A 23312-nucleotide genomic window follows, 5' to 3' on the forward strand; every position below is an offset into this window, starting at 1 on the left:
AGACAAGGATTGCAAATAAATCACAGTACATAATTAACAATTAGTTTAATAAATAATTCTTTTAAATTAAACAACTCACACTTTCTTTAACCCTTACTAAGGACTCTTTACAATGATTCACGTGTAAATTACAACCTTGAATATCAGGTATCTTTGTGTAATTATGTTCTTATTTTTGTTCTGTCATAAAAGATTATCTTACTAAATGTCAACTCTTGGACTTTGTTCGTAGTTAAGCACAAAGCTACTCATTAGGCTATCTGTGTTGTGCTCTCCACAGGTATCAAACTGGGGAATACAGTATTTTAAGAGGCTTATTCACTGTTGAACAGCAAACCAAATCCATTTAAAATCAAATAAGATATGGAACTTAGACTTACCTAAACCATCTATGCTGGTAAAATTCAGCTTAAAAATGAACAAGTTTAATAGGCATTGTTACATGAAAGGCAAAAAAGATTTACATTACAGTTAAGTTAGAACATTCAAGAAAAACTTTTTTATCTTCATATGTTTTTTTTAACAGAAATGTGACAGCAAAAGATACTTTCTGTTCATCCATTACTTCTGTATATTTATATCAAAATCTTACCATTATTCTGTTTTCTAACAATTTTTTCTTTGTGTAAATGATATATCACAGTTTGAAGATGAAAAGATATAGAATGCTATACGCTATAGTGTGCATGCATGTACACACACACATACAAATTAGACACTTGGATAAAAACAGAAAGGACAATATGTGGTATCTCCATGTGTTTAATTATTGTAAAATTGTTTTACCTGATACAAGTGATAACACAGGCCTGCAAATTTATATTTCATAAAGGCTTTTTGGTTTTAAACCTGAACGTAGTAAATGTTCATGTTGAAGAATGATTGATAAGACGCTTACATCTAGCAAAATCTATAGCTAGTTGTTGTCATCATTTTAAACATAACAAATTGTGACCTGATTTCAATGAAAATGATTCACTTATATGAAAGTTCACACAATGTTTTATAAAGGATTTGTAAATGATGAAGAAAAATGGATATTATTGTTTAGATTCAACATATTGGAATTACAGTAGAATATGTAAAAATTTCAAGACAATAAAACCATAGCAGACGTGTATGATCATTACAGTTAAAATGGTCAAAAGTTAACAATGTGATCATGCTCATTTATTTCCATGGTTTTAGACTTTGTTTTGCTACTTTGACCATTCAATTCGAAAAGCATAAACTGTATTACAATACCATAATACACGTCTACACTTAAAACGTATTGGGTATTTTCACTGTCACGTAAAAACAGGTCTTGTCAAAAAATTTCTTTCCACAGACTGACAATGAATGAAACATAACCTTTGCAACTGATTTATGGATAGACTCAACCAATCCAGTCACTATTCCAGCCTCTGTAGCTGCTGCTTCCAGTGTGTGTAACAGATCCTGTAATGCATCTTGCATAGCATCTGCAGAATCATCAATTTCTACGTGAATGTGTGTAGCCTGAATAAATTAAAAAAAAAAAACAATTTCATTCACAAATGCTTTACCCTCCAAATTATGGAAACACAACAAATATGTATTCTTGAAAGTACCAGCACAAAGTAATACTTCCAAGTTCAATAAAGATTTTTCAAATTTTATAGGAATATATTATCAATATTACCAGTGCAAGTTGATACTTCCAATTGAACAAATATATATGAAATATAATAAATATTTATATACACTATTATTGATGTAAAAAAATCTACAGGTTCAAGAAATCTTGAACAAGAAAAACAATTATTTTTAAATTATTAATTTTTAAATGTGAACATTTCCTCTTCACATGTTTTTTATCATTTTATATTGTTTATATTATGGGTGCAATTTGATAAATCCTATTCTAACCAAGATTTCTGTACATTTTTTGTGTATACAAACATAAAAAAAGAACGTATATATAACAGACTGAACGATATTACAAGAGACTACAAGATACCTTACAAATAGTTATGATTTAACTGATGAAGAGTTAGGGTTCCATATGGGTAAAATTTGTAATAAAAATCATACACAGCATATCTGAGAATAATCTTATCACCAGTACCAACTGGTAATTTTGATATTGAACAAAAGGCTTCTCGGAAAGTGAGTTATGGGAGACAAAAGGCAGATCAAAGATGCTACCTTTACGTGCCTGTGATTTTGAATCTGAAATATAGAAATTAACAAAACTACGAAAAAACAAACTATAAAACAGATTATTTAATAATTACCTCATTATTATAAATCTGTAAAATGTAATGAAATAAAAACATAAGGATAAAACATATCAAAATGTACATTTCTATTGGAAATATATTTTTATTCTCACAATACATTCACTACAAAAAAAAAATATTGCTAAAATTTATTAGTTAAATGGTTACCTTAGGATTTCCCCCAGACTCCTTGGCAGCATAAACCAGTTGTAGAGCACATTCAGAAACTGTTTTTGTTTGGTCAAGCAAAGCCATTTGCTGTTTTGAATTTAGTGTTTTGACAGCACTTCCAATAGCACTTTGTACAAGTGGATTAAAGTAACTCACCAATTGGGAAACCTGAGAAAAGTTTTAACTTTATCAATATGTGCATTACTTTACCATAAACTTATACAGGTGGCTTACTTCACTGTGAGAACTTTTACTTTAAATGCAGATAAATAAAAATATATAAAAGAGCAATGAACTTGTTACATGTGTACATATGAGTTAATCAGTACTTCCATCTGCAACATTCGCGTACATGAGAAAAAGAAGAAATTTTGGTTTAAATAGCAACAAAAACAAATAACAACTCACTACATGACCCAGTTTCTCGGCTTCGCCTTTAGACGAAGTTCTAACACTTTCAGTCTTGTCCATAATTTCTGTTGCACTGTTTTCCATTTGTTCTTGAAAGCCCTACGATTAGAACCAAGGAATTGTGAAGAATTATTCACAGGTACAATTTAATCACATGGTGAAAATCAACTCGAACTGTTTAAAGTTGCGGGCTGATACTGAGGTTCTTACAAAGTCAACGTTTTAGTGTTAGATCAAAAGGAAAATCCCCACTTTCAGATTCACTGTATATTTGAAAAAATAATGTGTTTAGTAAATTTGATCAAAACTTTATTTAACATGGCAATACACTTGTACAAGATCAATTTATTTTTGTGTTATTACAACTAATTTATCATTTACAGGTTCTATATTAGCAAATTTTATGGAACATTAGAAAGTGTTTGAATATAATACATTAATATTATTTCCCAATGTACTATCTGTGCGTCTCACTGATGTTGATGATACACATCATAAGGCATTGGTTATTAATTTTATACTGAATTCAGTCCATGAACAGAGATCAAAACATTATAATTTACAAACTGTAATATCTTTCAACTTTACATTCAAAGCCTGCTTACCTTCAACGTATTTTCTTGGCAGGAAGTCAGGTCCTGACTCATAATATTTATTGCTGCACGATCTAGTTGTTTGATACACGAACTTAACTGCCGTATAGCTTCTTCACATTCTTTCTGGCCAGGAGCTTTATCCCTTTTAAAAATAATGTAGTAATCTTCAAGGAACAAATTGTTAAGTTATAACAAGGAGACACTAGTGCAAAAAATAAAAAGATAGAAAAGATTCCTCGCAGAAACATTCTCCAATGAAAACAGGTTTGGAGATGGGTTTGTTATTTATCTCTAATAACAAAACATAGTAAACAAAGCACTTTTGTTTAACATTAAAAATAACATAATAGAAATTTAAATAAATTAAATGTGTATGTTTTTTGGAAGAAATATTTACATAAGTCATGTTACAATAAGTAGTTTTTAACTTGATCTAGTTTCACATGGCAAGAAAAATTAAACCGAAAACCTTTGAAATACCAATTAAAAGTATAATTAAATATTTAAAACCAACAATTTATCTACTAGGACTAACATACATTTAATTCTTATTAATGTACATAATATGTGATTAATATATCCAATTTCAATTGAACTGTTAATAAAGGCACACCATCATGTAACAAGGTAACTTTTGACGATTATATCCTGAATTGTGTAACAAAATGATACCTTGTTACATATAAAAAAAGATAATTGTTATGGATGGTATCTCAAAAGATCATAAATGTTTTTATTTTTGCTATACTTTAATCTAACTGTTGGAAAGCTTAGTGCCAAATATGGTATATGGATTAGTTACACGGAATCAAACTATTCTTTCCCCCCCATTAAAAGAGCTAACAACATACAGATTTATGATACTCACTTGATGGAGGAGACCAACTTTTTAATGGCATCTGAAACATTCTTGCTGTGATTAGCCAAAGTCTGCCAAGCAGGCAGGTCATGAGGATTGAGAGCAAGAGACTTGGCTGTTTGAATCATGTTGCACGACCCATCAATGATAGATTTTCCTGCTGAAGTAATAGGTTCCTGGGCAGTTCTAGCCTGCCAATGTAAGATATTTTGTGTTCTACACATCACATAAGTTTTTCAATCAAACTATACTGTTAAAACAAGTAATGAAAATATCTGTAGGTCACCATTGAAACTCACTGAAAGTTTAAATTTATAGGAAAGAGAAACTGAGCTACCAGCTTCTGAAACAAATTTAACAAACTGTAATCCAAGCCTAAGAGAAGGCTTGAGATTACACTCATTTCGTGATCTACTCATTATTTTAATATATACACAGAATAAGAAAGAAATAGAGAACAATAAGTAACAAGATATTTTCTGTCAAGTCAACTTTTTTTCCTATTATATTTTCTTATGTTTTATTTTCAGAAATAAAAATCAGTAACCATCATCCCATTGCTGGCATCTCCATTGAAAACAAATACTCAATATATTGAGGGATACATCTTTATTTTAGTTTACTGAAAATACTTCAATAAAAAAATATGATTTATTGCATTTGAAACAGTTATAATGTTAACTGAATTTTGTAAAGATATACATACTATAATAAAAGTTAGTAGTATTAAATATATAAAAACTTTAGATGAGTAGAAAAGGGTCATGTGGTTGGTTAAAAGTGACAGTCATGCTGGAGAGGATAGAAAGATTCACCAGTGAGTGTGTGTAATTAGTAAGTTAACATGAATTTCTAAAATATGCTATGAAATTTGAGGTTTACATTTGTAATAACAGTTGTTTTTCTGGTATGAAAAGAAGAAAATGTTATACAAAAAAATTGAAATGCCAAAAAGTGCTAATTTTACTTGAAAAACTAGAGCAATATCCTAAAAAATGTAAAATATCAATGAGCAACAAGCTAATGGTACCCTAAAAAATGTAAAATATCAATGAGCAACAAGCTAATGGTACCCTAAAAAACGTAAAATATCAATAAGCAACAAGCTTATGGTACCCTAAAAAACGTAAAATATCAATAAGCAACAAGCTTATGGTACCCTGAAAAACGTAAAACATTAATAAGTAACAAGCTAATGCTTTCTCCCACATATGTTGTACTCGCAGCCAGTTCGACATCCAGCAACAGCTATGTAAATGAATATGAATAATTCTGACTAGAACATTAAAAAATTATATACATGTATACATGATGAAAATAACAACAGTTATCTGTGTATTGCAAGTATGTAATTCTGGGGTATTTAATATTCTAAACAAGAATCATCAATGTTTTTAGCATGAAGATAAGTCTTCTAAAAATATATATAATAATTTATTTAGTAACTAAAATAATTAAATATATACACTAATTTTCAGGTGATCCCTTAAATAATGTCAAATTTATATTTATACCAAATATTTTCATGTTCAGGCAGATATGCGACTTGTTTTTCAGGTTTGAATACATTTTTCTTACTGCTCAGATCTGAGCAGACTTTATAATGTTGTACTTTTCCAGTTCCAAATACTTCATATTTATTAACTGGACATTATTTTATTACTCTAGGTAAACCCTATACCACTACATTTGGTAAACAAATAAGATTGAAGGCTGTAAAAGCATTTGATTTGCCTCAGTAATATCTAAATTATAATGTGTAATTCAAGTTAAATTTTGTACTTGTCAGATGCACGATAAATAAATTACAAAGGGAAGGTCTAGATGTTACAATTCTCATACTAGGGGAAGTGGACAATTTTAAATATCTCTTAAAACTTATATACCATTAATTATTAATTACTAATACCATTTGATTTATTAACTATGTTTTAATGCCAAGTTTATTCATATACAACGAAGATAAAGTTTAAGTTCACAAAGTCGTAGCAAGTGAACTTTGACCTCCTAGTAGTGGTAGGGTTAAAAGATACATGTCATAGTTTTGTCATAACTTCAAGAAGCTACAAACGTTTGTTATAGAAATAGGAGGTACACAAGATTTAAAACTAATTACTAGGAAATGGTAAACACAAATATATTTAAATAACACACACATATATATATACATATATATTAAATAATATAGAGATAACATTAATACTGAAAAGTTAAGTAAAATCAAATCAAAATGAAGGACTGCATTAAAAACAGCAAGTCCAAACCTCTGACTAATAGCAGTTTGTTATAAATAAAAAAACCTGCACCAATTGAAATCATCCCCAAGTACAGGTTCTAATGTGGTTTATAAAATGCACCCTAGGTTTATTTAATTTACTTATCTCCAAGTGGTAGTACATTATTATTGTTACTTCTTTTCTTCTTCTCTACTTTCCCACAACTGTATGTAGGCAGTGAAGGGTGATATGGATGTGGGATGTTGTGGGTTTGAGTACCCACATTTTGTTCTCCTAACTTCAGTTTTTATTCCTTTGATTATTTTATTGTTCAATTACTCTTCATGTGAGACTGGTGAACAGAGGTTAAGACTGATAGACGGTGTACCCCCACCATAATGTGGGTCCTACTTTTACAGTCACCTCCTACACCTATGGTACATTTTATATACCTGGTGATCCTTTCAATGAGTATTTTACTTTTTGTTTGGGCTTGTTTCTGTTTATAACAAACTATTTTAAATAATATGTGTTTTACCTTTGTACAATATACCTGTTAATGAGTACAATATTTTTACTTTTTGTTTGGGCTTGTTTCTGTTTATAACAAACTATTTTAAATAATATGTGTTTTACCTTTGGACTAATTTTTGCTGGAATACTTGCAAATTCTGGTGAGTTAGCAAATGTTGCAAGACTCTCAACAGCCTCGATCAGAGGTTTTGTAGCTGCTGAACAGTTATGACGGTTGGTTTCATTTGGATCTTGGTCAAGAGACTGAATACAAAAAAAACATTTTAAATTACTTGTTATCAAAAGAGAAAGTTTTAAAGGCAATAACCTATTACCATAGTTAATGGGATATTTAATTATTATACCTTAAAAATTATATGTTTTCTCATGTTTTCAAATAAATTATTTTAAATCTGATTAGTTAAAAAATAAAACATTTTAATCCCATTCATAGAATATCCTAACTATTTTAAACCTAGAAACACTTATTATTAAAAATGATTCGAACCTGAAAATTTTGTACCAAACATTTTCATCAAAGGAAAAATTTATGACAGATACAATAATTCCTTTCATACGAACAATTAAATGAAATTATAATTAAAATATATTTTATTAACAAACCAACCAGAATTTTAATCACAAACTACCTAGTTTCTACACATAACAGACACTCAAAACCAAACTCAATTAACAGAAATAACAAAACATATTTTAAACTAAGGTAAAAGGCAAACAAAATTTTTCTTTTGATTTTAAGCAAGAATTATTTTCTCATTTTACAATAAAATATCAACAGATAGAAAATTATTTTCAACCTTAATTTCCTTCACCAAATTGGCAGTTCCATTTGCCACGTCTTTAGCTGCTTGCACAAAGTGTCGTTTAGCAACTGGATTTGTAGTCTTAGAAGATGCTACTCGACATGAATTACACAGCGATGACGTATGTTTAGCTATAATCGTAGCTGCAGAAAGAATCTGTACATACAATTTAAAAATAGATTATTACTAGTTTTAAAAACATGTAACATTTAATAGTGTGTGTGTGTTTAAATCACAAAACATTTATCCACTTCATCACTGTTGATATACAAGTTTCTTAGTAACATAAGATAAAAAAGCATACACATAAACAGCTTATAATACTTCTATTCTTAAATTTAATGTGACAAATAATAAAAGTCCAAACAAGGCCCAAAACACTTCGACTACTGGGAATATGTGGTTAATACAAAGGCTTAAAATATGGTTGCTTTCTGTTATTTAGATACATAATAACTGTGAATATATCCGAAGTGTCAACATTGTATTTTCTGAAACGAGTTATTAACTTTTGGTCCTTGACCTATCATCACAGAATAATTGGTTGATATTTAGAATATGCACCAAACTTTGCCTAACTAAATGATCATTTTCCTATCATCAGCTACACCAAAGGTAACTTGACCTATCATCACAGAATAATTGGTTGATATTTAGAATATGCACCAAACTTTGCCTAACTAAATGATAATTTTCCTATCATCAGCTACACCAAAGGTAACTTTTGTGTTCCCAGTATGATCTCTTAACCTTCAAGACAGTGATGGCTTTTTGCAAGATTCCACAATGTAAGCATGAAAAAATAATCTATAAATAATCATAAATGCAACATAAATTGTGGTACAGAAATTTCCAATTTTAGTATGATAAACACTAGGCTACCATTGTTTAGTAACACAGTTAACCTGTCAAAACAAAATGTTCAATGACCTATTAACAACTCCATTGAATATAATCATTCATGATGTTATAACAACGCAGAGGGTTTTTAAAAAAAAATCATTGAAACACAACAGAAATAAATACAAAACTTTGAACACATTTGCAAAGGTAGATCTTAGACCTTTCCCAATTTGCTCTTAACAAAGAAAGATCTACCTTCTGAAGTACTCAGGCTACTGGGTTTCCTGTTTTTGTGTTTCATTACTTATTATGGTGAAGGTGGAATTGTTATAAAATAGAACTTATATTAACGAGTAATCAACAATAAACAGATTTACCTGTTGCTGGTTGCTAGTTTGATTTGTTAACTGTTGACAGGCCATTTGTATGGATTGGTTAGCACGAGCAAACTGTGCAAGGTCCACTAATCCTGGTTTCCCGGCAACACTGGAAGGATCAGAAACCCCAACAAGGTAGGCTGCCTGGTAATTAAACACATTTTACTTAATACATCTGAGAATTATCTAGCTTTACTCTAAGGTTCAAGTACATCTTAACAGTTACAAATTACCTCAAATCATAACTGTTATCTGAAAAGAGATTATATCTCAATTTAACAGAAGTTTATCCAGAACCTCAGGTTGTCAATAGTGAATTAAATATATTCAATATCTTACATTACAACACATATAAGTGGCCACACTACAAATGAAAGAATTGAAAAACAAATCACTGAATATATACATTTGACCTGCTTTAACACTAAATACTTCGAGTTCAAATAGGTCCACTTTCCTTAGTAATCTAAAGAGATGGCAGGTAAGAAAATATAACAACTAACAAACACACTCAATTATCAGTATAAAATACATAATCAGGCCACCTTTTGGAGACAAGCTACTTACTGCAAGCATCTCAGACTTAACTGCTTGCTTCAAATACATTATAATATGCAACCACTTGTCAAGTGAGTTTTATGTTAAGGTAAGCAATGGATGCTTCATGGAATAATAAATATGCAACCACTTGTCAAGTGAGTTTTATGTTAAGGTAAGCAATGGATGCTTCATGGAATAATAAATATGCAACCACTTGTCAAGTGAGTTTTATGTTAAGGTAAGCAATGGATGCTTCATGGAATAATAAATATGCAACCACTTGTCAAGTGAGTTTTATGTTAAGGTAAGCAACGGATGCTTCATGGAATAATAAATATGCAACCACTTGTCAAGTGAGTTTTATGTTAAGGTAAGCAACGGATGCTTCATGGAATAATAAATATGCAACCACTTGTCAAGTGAGTTTTATGTTAAGGTAAGCAACGGATGGAATAATAAATTCCTCAAATGAAAGTTTCCATGAGCTTATACAATAATTTATGTTAGAAAAGAAACAGAAAACTATTCAAACATTTGAAAATTAAATATTTATGTTAGAAAAGAAACAGAAAACTATTCAAACATTTGAAAATTAAATATTTATGTTAGAAAAGAAACAGAAAACTATTCAAACATTTGAAAATTAAATATTTATGTTAGAAAAGAAACAGAAAACTATTCAAACATTTGAAAATTAAATATTTATGTTAGAAAATAAAAAAAAAACTATTCAAACATTTGAAAATTAAATATTTATGTTAGAAAAGAAACAGAAAACTATTCAAACATTTGAAAATTAAATATTTATGTTAGAAAAGAAACAGAAAACTATTCAAACATTTGAAAATTAAATATTTATGTTAGAAAAGAAACAGAAAACTATTCAAACATTTGAAAATTAAATATTTATGTTAGAAAATAAAAAAAAAACTATTCACACATTTGAAAATTAAATATTTATGTTAGAAAAGAAACAGAAAACTATTCAAACATTTAAAAATTAAATATTTATGTTAGAAAAGAAACAGAAAACTATTCAAACATTTGAAAATTAAATATTTATGTTAGAAAAGAAACAGAAAACTATTCAAACATTTGAAAATTAAATATTTATGTTAGAAAAGAAACAGAAAACTATTCAAACATTTGAAAATTAAATATTTATGTTAGAAAAGAAACAGAAAACTATTCAAACATTTGAAAATTAAATATTTATGTTAGAAAAGAAACAGAAAACACTATTCCAGCATTTGAAAATTAAATATTTATGTTAGAAAAGAAAAAGAAAACTATTCAAACATTTGAAAATTAAATATTTATGTTAGAAAAGAAACAGAAAACTATTCAAACATTTGAAAATTAAATATTTATGTTAGAAAAGAAACAGAAAACTATTCAAACATTTGAAAATTAAATATTTATGTTAGAAAAGAAACAGAAAACTATTCAAACATTTGAAAATTAAATATTTTTTCATATTATTCACTGTCTAACCCCTTTCTATCAAAATTGTAGATCACAATCTCACCTGGGCAGCATTTTCAATTAAGCCACATATTGACTGTGAAACATCTTTGATCGCTTCACCAAATTTCTCCTGTTCATTCTTCTTTGCATGATTTGCAATGCCAGTCATACCTTCTCCAAGGGTCTAAAAAAGTAAAAAAATCACAGTATCTACAATAATTAGGTTATTTAAAGTTCCATGGTAACAAACCTGAACAGATTTAATATTTCCCAAATATATACCAGCCACATAAGAGTCGTGAGCCACAAGTACTTGGTTTGCCTGGAAAGCTAGTAGTTTTCAAAAATAAAAATAAGTGTATACAAATAAAACAAAAAGTAGAAAACAGAAAAATTCCCAGATGCCCCAAGTACAAAAAATTTATGATAAACAATTTTTCATACAACATAAAACAGTTTTTTTCCTCAGCTCTGGCAGATAAAAATGTTCCATTAAGATAAAAGTGAAATTAAATGAGATTTTCAATAAGCAAATCAATAAGAATTTTCTTTTAGTTTTTGTATTTAACAGTTCTATAAAAAAACAAAAATATATCATTATACTATTTCCTCTAACACATTCAAATATGTTTTTTTACAAATATCAGCCAATCAACACATTAAAGAACTAATAGTAAACATAGAGTGGAAGATATAGTTTCTTAAATTTTTGTTCTTATATCAAGGCTAAATGGGGCTATCTACTGAGTTCACTGAAGGGAATCTAAACCCTGATTCTAGTGTTGTAAATCCATACAACGGAGAACATATTTTATTTTGGATTTTTGTTTTACATTCTTCTGAACACAGTTGAAAAAATATTGATAACTGAAAAGTTCATAAAACACAAGACCATAAACCTGCTCGAGTTATCACGTATTGTGTGGGATTTTATTTTATCATTTCAATAGAGAAGCATATTTGGTGTGACAGTTATTTAAATGTGTAACCCTCAAATTATGAGTCAAGCACCTCAACCACCTGGCCATGTCGAGCTCATTTCTTCTGGGCGTACATAATCTATAGAACTGACATGATTAATCGTTTTGACCCAAATTAGACATAATACAGATTCCTAAATGAAAATATTGAAGTTTAGTTGTCACAGAATGGCACTGACTTGATATAAAATATAAATGTCAAAAACTACAAACTTTATTTTCTAATATGTTGAAGACCTTAGATTATTCTACATAGTTTCAAAGTAACTTAGTGGTTCACATAAAGTCATGTGAAAAAATCAGGACACCCTATGAAAACCTGTGTATTTTTGTAAAAATTGTGGATAAATGGATATTTAATCTCAATTGTAACAATACTGAGAGATTAAAGTAATATAACTAAACAATTAAAACTGAAGAAAGGACTTTTCAAGATCTTCTGTAAAATGTAATTCTACAAAAATGCATATTCTAACTGAGGAAAAAGTTAGGACACCCCCACATTTATACCCACTTAAAATGGCTCAACTCACACACAGGTGTATCACACCAGGTGCACGTGATTAGAAGATCGTTACTCAGCATTGTGAATAAGGCTTGCCTTATTTAAACCTCAGACTTTTAGTTTGGTGTGCTCCTGACTGTTGAAATGAGAGTGAGCACCATGGTGAGAGCAAAAGAGCTGTCTGAGGCCTTCAGAGAGAAAATTGTAGCAGCTTATGAGTCTGGTAAGGGATTTAAAAAGATCCCAAAAGATTTCGAAATCATCCATTCCACTGTCCGGAAAATAGTCAACAAGTGGAGGGCTTTCAAAACAACTGCCAACATGCCCAGGTCTGGTCGTCCAAGTAAGTTCACCCCGAGAGCAGACCGCAAGATGCTAAAAGAGGTCTCCAAGCACCCTAACATTTCATCACGGGACCTGCAGCAGGATCTGGCTACTGTTGATGTGCATGCCTCTGGAATCAGAAAGAGACTGCACAAGTTTAACTTACATGGGAGATGTGCAAGGAGGAAACCTTTGCTCTCTAAGAGAAACATCAAGGCCAGACTGAAGTTTGCCAGAGAGAATGTAGACAAAGACCAGGACTTCTGGAATAATGCCCTTTGAACAGATGAGTCCAAAATTGAATTATTTGGACACCAGAACAGAGGACATGTTTGGCGTAAACCAAATACAGCATTCCAGGAAAAGAACCTCATACCAACTGTGAAGCATGGAGGTGGAAGTGTCATGGTTTGGGGCTGCTTTGCTGCAGCAGGACCAGGACAGCTCACAATCATAGAATCTATCATGAATTCTGCTGTGTATCAGAGAGTGCTTGAGGAACATGCGAGTCCATCCATAAGAAAATTAAAGCTGAAGCAGAACTGGACCCTGCAACATGACAATTACCCAAAACATACCAGTAAATCCACCAAGGACTGGCTGAAAACTAAGAAATGGAGAGTCCTGGAATGGCCGAGACAAAGCCCAGATCTTAATCCTATTGAAATGCTGTGGGGTGACTTGAAACAGGCTGTACATGCAAGAAACCCCTCAAACATCTCACAGCTGACAGAATTCTGCATTTTTAAGACTGTTTGTATACTTGAGATTCTTAGGTTAACGTTAAAGCACGTTTTGCTTCTTTTATTTGTTTTTAAGATTGTTTGTATACTTAAGATAGTTAGGTTAACTTTACAGCACATTTGTTTTGTTTGTTTTCAAGACTGTTTGTATACTTGATATTGTTAGGTTAACTTTACAGCACGTTTGTTTTTAAGACTGTTTGTATACTTGATATTGTTAGGTTAACTTTACAGCACATTTGTTTTGTTTGTTTTTAAGACTGTTTGTTGACTTAAGATTGTTAGGTTAACTTTACAGCACGTTTGTTTTGTTTGTTTTTAAGACTGTTTGTATACTTGATATTGTTAGGTTAACTTTACAGCACGTTTGTTTTGTTTGTTTTTAAGACTGTTTGTTTACTTAAGATTGTTAGGTTAACTTTACAGAAAACTTTCTTCAGACCGATGTCAGAGACTGGTAGATGGCTACAAGAAGCATCTCACTGCAGTTATTTCAGCAGGGGTTAACACTAACTATTAGGGGGTAGGGTGTCCTAACATTTTCCTCAGTTAGAATATGCATGTTTGTTGAATTACATTTACAGAAGATCTTGAAAAGTCTTTTCTTCAGTTTTAATTGTTTAGTTATATTCCTATAATCTCTCAGTACTGTTAAAATTGAGATTAAGTATCTATATGTCCAAAAATGTTACAAAATACACAGGCTTTCATAGGGTGACCTAATTTTTTCACATGACTGTATGTGAATATAATATACCATTGGAAGCAGTTGTTAGTTGGGTTCAACTTATACCTTTGACTTTTCCATGACATTGTCTAGACATTCAAAGTAGGAGAAATCGTTAACACCTTCAGAGGGATTTTCGAGAAGAGGCCTCATCATCTAATAACAGACAATTTTAATTAATTACAAAAATATACAGATGAAAGAAAAAATAAATAGACTGACTGAAATGAACTGTATATTATAGATATTTTCAGGTAGTTTTTAGTTAATTTGACCTTTTCTTCAACCATTTTTAATTACAGATTTGTTTTTGAAACTACTTCAATGTTACTGGACATATTAAAATGGCTTTCTTTAAACTAAAAACTGATAAATAAGATAAAACGTTAAAATAAAGTTAATTCCTTTTCCTACCTGAATGTTATTAATTTCAAAACAAAACAAACAGGCAAGTTATAACTCTTCACCTGAATATTTCTAATGGCATTGTCACACTCCTTTTGACCCGGTGCAGTAGACGTACAGACATTTATCAGATGGTTGATGCTCTCAGTCACAGCCCTTGATTGAAAAAAAAAAGACACAAAAACAACAGTAATTTTAAAATATGAACATTTACAGAAAAAAAACAATTAAAGTTTGCAACCATTAACCTGCATTGATACAGGCTTTTCCAACTCAAATACACAACAAATAATTTCTCTCCCTCAAAAATACAGGATCAGATGTCAAAACTTTACACTAGTTTGTTGTTAAAATTCACCAAACGTTATAAGGATATAAAGATTAAGAGAGAACTATTATGACAAAGTTCATCAGAAGTCAGATGAAAATGTTTTGAGTTATACTGTTCAAACAAAGAAGACAGAAAACAAAACTCTCATAATTATCAGGGGTAATTTGACAGTTGTCATGAGTTATACTGTTCACACAAAGAAGACAGAAAACAAAACTCTCATAATTATCAGGGGTAATTTGGCAGTTGTCATGAGTTATACTGTTCTCACAAAGAAGACAGAAAACAAAACTCTCATAATTATCAGGGTTAATTAGACAGTTGTCATGAGTTATACTGTTCACACAAAGAAGACAGAAAACAAAACTCTCATAATTATCAGGGTTAATTCGACAGTTGTCATGAGTTATACTGTTCACACAAAGAAGACAGAAAACAAAACTCTCATAATTATCAGGGGTAATTTGACAGTTGTCATGAGTTATACTGTTCACACAAAGAAGACAGAAAACAAAACTCTCATAATTATCAGGGTTAATTCGACAGTTGTCATGAGTTATACTGTTCACACAAAGAAGACAGAAAACAAAACTCTCATAATTATCAGGGTTAATTCGACAGTTGTCATGAGTTATACTGTTCACACAAAGAAGACAGAAAACAAAACTCTCATAATTATCAGGGTTAATTCGACAGTTGTCATTCCACGTCTTGCAAAAGGTTACTCGACATTATTTAAAAAACACTACTGCATATAAAAGAATTAGTGAAATAAAACTAAGAAAGAAACCTCGTTCTGCTAGCTGTCAGAAATATTAATTTGTTAAAATTACGAACAATGTTAACCAGAATCACCTTGCAGCTAGAGCTAACTGGTTCTTTGCATTAGGAGCGCCAGGATCAGCAGCAACTGATTTAGCTGCCACAAGTAGCTTGCTTGATACCATGGATACGTTCTTGAGACTTACCACCATCTGCCCTCTAACTTCCGTGTCCTGGAATAATGCAACTTTGTTCTTTAATCTGTAGTGCATACATTTTTATGTTTTCTTATTTATCTACAAAATTATCTTTCATACCACAACCTTAAAATAACCATATGTTACTTCAGAACATCAAACTGTATTAACCACACTGAAGAAAGCAACAACAAACGAACACAGCTTAGACAAAATCAAACACTAATATCCAATCTTGTATTTACATTTTTTATTCAATTTTCAAAAACTTTAATTTCCACACACACAAAAATTCATTTGCAAGTCAATATCATTTTGAGATATATCAGATTTTTTTTTCTTATATTCAATTAAGTTTTTGTAATGAAATTCTAATACAATTTTTATCAAGAACAGTTTTAGAAAGATATTAACAGTATCTTGTAGATCTGCCACCACAATATTGTTGTACAGTCGCTAACAACTGATATTAAGAATACTAATAAAGTGGCTGTTCCACTTAAATCTCAAATGTTTTATCAGAAACTAGAAGAGTTTAATCATTAAAGAAATAACATAAATTTGCCCAAGATCTTTCAAAATATAACTTACTTTTGTTTGCCCAATAATCTCAATTCCACAATCCAGTAAATCACCAAAAGCATTCCCAAACTTTTTGGCAGAAATTGCCAACTGTTTTGACGATCCCTTTGATGCTTCCATTATGTTGCCAACTTCACTATTCAAGTTAGCAGCAGCAGAATTTAAATTACTTTGGAGTTCACTGTATGGTCGATTGGAACTTGGGAACTGAAATATAAACAACAACAACTAAAAAAAACACAACTTTTAAATTGTAATCACACATTTTTGTTTCATGTTAAACACACTTCAAATAAACTAAAATACAAAAAAAATGCAGTGTGTAATACTGACCATTTTGATTGACATTCACTTATAAAATGTTTAAAAAATATTTTCAAACAGAATTATATCTCCACTAACTACAATAATTATCATTTCTTCCTATCTAAGAAAATACTTCAAAACATTATTGTAGAATATAACATGACCTGAACTATAATAATAATAAAAATATCTGACGAAAAAACGTATTTTCATTTTTACCTCATGGGCATTTAAAGCTTGTGTGGCTTCAGTAATACCACGAATTGCTTCATCAACATCTCTCTGGCCAGGTAGACAGTTTACACAGTTGTTTAAAGCTACTGACACAGACTTGGCTACCTGTAAATTAATTATCAATTTTATGAACCATTCAAGCTATAAACGTTTTAAAACACCAAGTAATAATAAAGTTACAATTGTGCTTTATTTATGGATGCAAATAAAAACAATTACAAGGTATCGATGTATACATAAATTATTTTTAATACTAAGGGGAAAGTGCTAGAGTGAAAAGAATTAATAAAGTAATAGTTGAAAATCAATTTCAAAACTTCTGATAATCAGAATCTAAATGGATTATAAAATTATTATAATTCTTTTATTAGGAAACCTTTGTACTTTGTAAAAACATTTTAACATTTAGTGTATTTTGTGAAGCTATAAATCAAACGTTGCAAGTTTAAAACTAATTACCAATAGCCAAAAGACAGAAAAATAAGTTATTAAGTATTGCTATGTAATCTAGTTTTATTACTTATGAAATTTTAGCCAGCTTTCAGTTTATCTTTTATAATAAAAAGTTCATTCCCCAACTAATCTGCACATTAAGCCACATGTAAAGAAAATACTATTAATTTGTAATTTAATTATGTGTTTTAACTGTGCACTTTCCAACCTTTTAGAGTTACATTCAACATGTAAACTACTTTACTATCAATGTATACAAATAAATTTGGCATGAAAACATAATATTATACTAGTTTTTATTTATTAATTTTATAAAGAAATATTGAACAAATTTTTCATTCTTGTTTAGTATGAGAATTGTGACATTTGTTCTCCAGGTCCTCTAATTTATTTATTATCCGTCTCTGAAGTATAAATTTAACATAAGTTGCTCATTATAATACAGTTATTACTAAGGCAAAGTATAATTTTTATAGTTTTCAAGCTTATTTGTATACGGAGTCATAAACTTAAAAAATCAGACCCACTTGCCATAGAATGTTAGAATTATTAAGTTATTTAGATAATAATCTGTAGTTTTCTGTTACAATTTATAGTCATTCTAGAAAATATAAGGGTAAGTAGGAGTTATTGTGTATTTTTTGGTAGTTACAAGGTTGGTTAAATTGACCAATTCTATATACAGTTAGGATATAAAAGATACCAGATAAAATAGTGTTTTAAATGTTTGATATTTATTTAGGATGTTTTAGAAGTTACGTAAAAAAAATCTGAAAGTTTTCAGATGACAAAAAATATTCCTAACCATAAAAATATCAAAATCACTTTGCACTTAGAACAGTAAACACTCTGATTCCACATTTTCACAGATAATTATTTAGAAAGAAATACTTGAATTCAAAATCTTATTATTTGTGCACAAAATACTTGCAATGTTTACTACAAGCATGCCAAATACACACATTATTCTAACTACTACAGTATGGAAACTCCGTTGTTGCAAGACTAACTAACTCCACATGGAAATAGTTAAATCTTTAGGAAAATATTCATTGCTTTCCTTGTAGGCAAAATAAATTTTGACATGTGGTATTAAAACTGTCTTAAAAACAAAATAAATATCCATAAAACTATAAAAGGAATTCAAATTGAAATAATATTTTGTATACCTGTGTTAGTCTGTGTGGGTTTTCTGGGTTAGCAGGGTTCTGGATACACCTTCGAGCTTCTTCAACAAGATGGGCAGACTTGAGCATTACATCCTGGGCACTATCAATAACTTTCAACTGAATGTCCTGTTCTGAAGTAGTGGCAGCCACGCCTCTTACAGCTACAGTAAGGATCTTTAAAGCATTAGCTGTGTCTCTTGCTGCAAGTCCTGTATAGTTTTCATTGCCCTGAAAAAGAAACCCACCTTATGTTAGTAATATCTGACTGAATTGTAATTTTACTAATACCAGCTATTCATCTATTAATATATGATATTAATATATCTCCAGTGCATATCTTAATATGTTTGGATACAAGTTTCTTAGTCTGACGAGATTCAAAAAATGAGCAGTTTGTAAGTTATTTGTAAAGAGAACTTTAAAAAAAATCATTAATTCTGTAATCAGACCAACAGTTTAATAATACAATATAAAATCCAAAACAAAACTTTTCTAAATATGAAAAATAACTGTTAATACATTACAGTCAATAAATTATATTTTATTACAATAGCTATGATGCAGCTCTAAGAAGTTGTGCCATCGAGAAACTGACCACTTTGGAGGTGTTTCCTAATAACTGTTAATATTTCATTAGGATCAATACATTACAGTTAAAAAATTATATTCTATTACAACACCTGCGATGCAGCTGTAAGAAGCTGTGCCATAGAAGATCCGACTGTTTTGGAAGTGCTTCCTAGCCGAAGAGTTGATGATTCACTCTGTTAAAAGTCATAAAATATTGGATTTTGTCCACGACTAAAAATATATTCTTACCCTATGTTTTAGTAGCATGTAAGCAGAAACCTCAATTATTCCTGCACATATATGTAAGATATACCCAATATTTTCTAGTAATGATTTATTTTAATCTATTTTTTCCTAATTACTTTTTAAAAATTAAATGTTTCTTTTATATTAATTTAAGAATTTCACAATCTGTAAAGAAAATCTGAGAAATACTAAACTTAGAGCTCAAGTATGTCTCCAGAATAATCCAGTATTTATAACAAACTTTTTAACAAGTTCATATTGAATCAGAATTGTTGGAAGTCTGCTTGAACTCCCATTTTATGGGGGAAGGTTAAAAAGAGATGGAAAAACTTTTATTTTACTTTTAATATACACAAAGTAAATAACTTATCTTTTTCATAAGTATAACCTCAACCTGCATATTTTAACACATTTTCTCTACAACTCTCAGCTTCATTTGAAAATATTATTTTGTCAGTAAATAACATGTAAACTACTGGGATGTTAAGCCATAATGGTATCTCCTTAAAATCATGAAATTCATAAATACGAAACTTTTACTAAGGAATATAAATTTAATCAGTTTCTGAACAATTTTAAATTAAATTTTTCCAGAAAGAAAAACACACTCACAGTTTCTCCAGGCAAAGGTTTCAGTTCAAATAACTTTACAGCTCTCCTGAAAGATTCCAGCTCATCATTCAAACTATTAATAAGGTCAAGGGCATTGTCAAGTTCAAGGGTTCCACACGCTTCTTGTGCCTGAGGAACAAGAATTACTTAAAAACCACCAAAGACAAAACAACAAAAACACATTATTCTATAATAGTCTTCTCATTCATATCACAAATTTTATTGTAATATCAAACATTTCTGTGTTTTTATTAACATTTTCAGGATTAATAAACTATGATACAAGTGAAAAAAAAACCTTTTATAAATCATATTTATTCCTGTTTGTACAAAGCACTATAAATTCTATTTTAAGGATAATTCAAACACAGAATATACACATGTGAGAAATTAGATAAAAATATTCCAAAATATTTATATAGTCCATACAGAGAAGAATATACTTCAAATAATAAATAGATCGCAAACAGAGTTGATTTCTCTGTTTGAAAACACAAGGAGCATTATTTTGTTCTTTAAGACAAAATAGTTTACATAAAACAGTATGATACAAGCTCTTACCTTTCCTAGTGCACTACGGAGCTCTGCTAGAGCAGTGGCCATGTCTCTGGAAGTATTAATCAGTTGTGTTGCCGAGGATTGGTTTGTTATTGTTGGAAGAGCAGATTTTGATGCCGAAATCATGTTAATAGTTGGCTGTCGAAATAACCAAATACAATTATACAAATGATTCAAGATACAGCATATGGCTTTAACAGGAAATCAAAAATAATTACTATGGAACATTAAGCAAGTAGATCCATTTTGAAGACCTATAAACTTACCTGAATCATCTGTTCAGCAGCATTTATCAAGAAAAGTTGACTGTAAGCATTGTCTGGTTCCCTCATTGTACTCCTGACACCCTGTACCATGGCTGGGATTGTTTCAGCAACTCTCTAAATAATATAATATTATTTAACCTGTACATGGTAGAATCATTACATATCTAGTAATAGCTTTTCTTAAAATTTATCAGACATATAGCATCGGAAATAAATGTAAAAGCACACATATATAGACACAGAAGTTACAACAATGAGTAGCTGCAACTCAAATAAACACAAACATAACCATAAAAAACACTCAAATACTAAATAAAGAAACAAACATAAACAAATGCAAAATTAAAGAAGCCTTATTTATACAACAACTCAAGCCCAAAATAAATCAATGCAAAGGAACACCTTTATACCTATATTAATAAATATAATCAAACATCTAAGCACGCCCTCTACATTCCTACACTCAATTACACAACCTCCTTGAAACATGCAGTCAGTAACTTCTTTCTTCCTTTGATGATGACTGACGAAGGTCGAAATGTTGTTCGCTCCTCTACAAAAAACATTTTTGAACCCAAACCAGCTGTTTGTACATATATATTTTTCTCTACAAGTGGGTTTTCTCGTCATGACAGTGAACTTATCATTAGTACAATACAAACTGTATCTGTTTTAAACAGTGCACTGCACCTGTTTTTATGTTACTATAAAAAAAACGTCCTTTGACAATTCCCACAATTCAAGAAAGTTTTTAGTTACCACCTAACTTTCTCGGTTTCATATAATTCCATACAACTATAATAATATTTAATATCGAAATTCTGTGTGGGTAATGCCAAGGTTGTGAGTGTTCCATTTAAACATATTTGTTACATGCTTGAAACCAATTTTGCTTAAAGAAGAATCCAAGAAGTCTTATTCCTGAAAAAACGAATTGTCAGATAAGAATTTGTTAGTACTTGTTAGCAGTCAATATGCCATCGAATTTTACAACTGGCTGAGATACAGTCCTTGATTTCCATTGAAAAAACTATAGAATTCATCTGCAAAGATTATTTTTATACACAGTTATATATTCCTAGTGCTGACTCTCATTTCAAGTTACATGTTCCCTCTGTTGAGTCTCATACAAGTTTAAAAATAATAATTTCCTTATTTTATACACAAAGTCAACAATAAAACATGACCTGCAGCTGTAGCACACAGTAAATTTCATAAGATGTTTTTGGGAACACATGAATGACTAGTTCACCTTGCAACTTTCGATGAGCTGTTCTTGAGTTGCCCAGTTTTCATTGTGAGATGATGCTCTCTGTGCGGCAGCTATGTTCTGGGTGGCCATTGAAACAGCAATCCTGGCAGCATTCTGTAGATAAATATTAAACAGAAAATTAACACAATATAGTTATTTCTATAGTAGAAGTTGATATTTCGAAGATATGTTTTAATCAACTTCCCATAACTAAGAAGATATAAGGTCCACAGTAATTCTCTAAAGTGCGGGGAAGATACAATTGATGCTTGAAACCATTGGTTCAAGATGCAAGATAAAAGGTTCACAGCAATTCTCTAAAGAGTAAGGAAGACATAATTCATATCTGAAACCTTTGGTACTTCATGAAATTCCTTAATTACAGAACTGAGAAAAACAATGATCATGTCTTTGGCTGGTGAAACAATGGTTGCAAATAATGATATATTTGTGAAACAAACGTCTTGTTTTCTCTCAATTTGGCAAGGAAAATTTCAAATTCTTTATTACATTCTAATACTTTTAAACCATAAAGTGTACTACACTATTTACTTATCATGTATTTAATACACATATAAACAATTCAGGAATTACTAAACTAATTTATCTTTAACTTGCTAGACTTAAAAAAATTAAGAAATATAATAATATTAAACATTGAAACCTGGTGGTATGTGCCATTTTCCAAATATTTTGTATGTCCCAATCTGCTTGACCGCTGGCTAATATTTTATTAGTTTGTTGTTCTCCTTGACAACCAAATGCTCGTTGAAATATAGATTTAAGTTTCCTAGTTGTTACTTAAACTAACCCAAAAAGGTAAGTACACTTTCACTTATCCTGTCTATACTTTAGAAAGCAGTATACATTAAACTACCAAATTAATGTAGATTTCCAGCACTGTTCATGAACAGTACAATAGGAACACAATTCTACTAATTTCAGTGATATCGTGAGTAACCGTACACTTACATGTGTCCGTCACATTTAAATTTTCCAGAAACATGTAATAAACCTATGCATATTTTTA

At 30.2% G+C, this 23312-nt stretch overlaps 1 pseudogene across 1 annotated transcript in view; it reads right to left on the reverse strand.

Annotated features, from left to right (window-relative positions):
* The window catches only part of LOC143231754 (talin-2-like), a 160729-nt pseudogene that overhangs the window by 58241 nt on the left and 79176 nt on the right, over nt 1-23312 (reverse strand). The window contains exons 26-45 of the transcript XR_013017160.1: nt 22283-22396; nt 21031-21144; nt 20768-20902; nt 20207-20335; nt 19459-19542; nt 18779-19006; nt 17142-17261; nt 16626-16823; nt 15931-16070; nt 14807-14900; nt 14406-14495; nt 11122-11244; nt 9054-9197; nt 7828-7989; nt 7133-7273; nt 4290-4471; nt 3431-3563; nt 2823-2924; nt 2412-2582; nt 1354-1500 (exon numbers count right to left, since the gene is read on the reverse strand). The product of XR_013017160.1 is annotated as a talin-2-like (transcript). The remainder of the gene's footprint in view (nt 1-1353; nt 1501-2411; nt 2583-2822; nt 2925-3430; nt 3564-4289; nt 4472-7132; nt 7274-7827; nt 7990-9053; nt 9198-11121; nt 11245-14405; nt 14496-14806; nt 14901-15930; nt 16071-16625; nt 16824-17141; nt 17262-18778; nt 19007-19458; nt 19543-20206; nt 20336-20767; nt 20903-21030; nt 21145-22282; nt 22397-23312) is intronic.

The sequence above is a fragment of the Tachypleus tridentatus genome, chromosome 11, assembly GCF_004210375.1.
Source record: "Tachypleus tridentatus isolate NWPU-2018 chromosome 11, ASM421037v1, whole genome shotgun sequence".
In the NCBI taxonomy this organism is placed as follows: domain Eukaryota; kingdom Metazoa; phylum Arthropoda; class Merostomata; order Xiphosura; family Limulidae; genus Tachypleus; species Tachypleus tridentatus.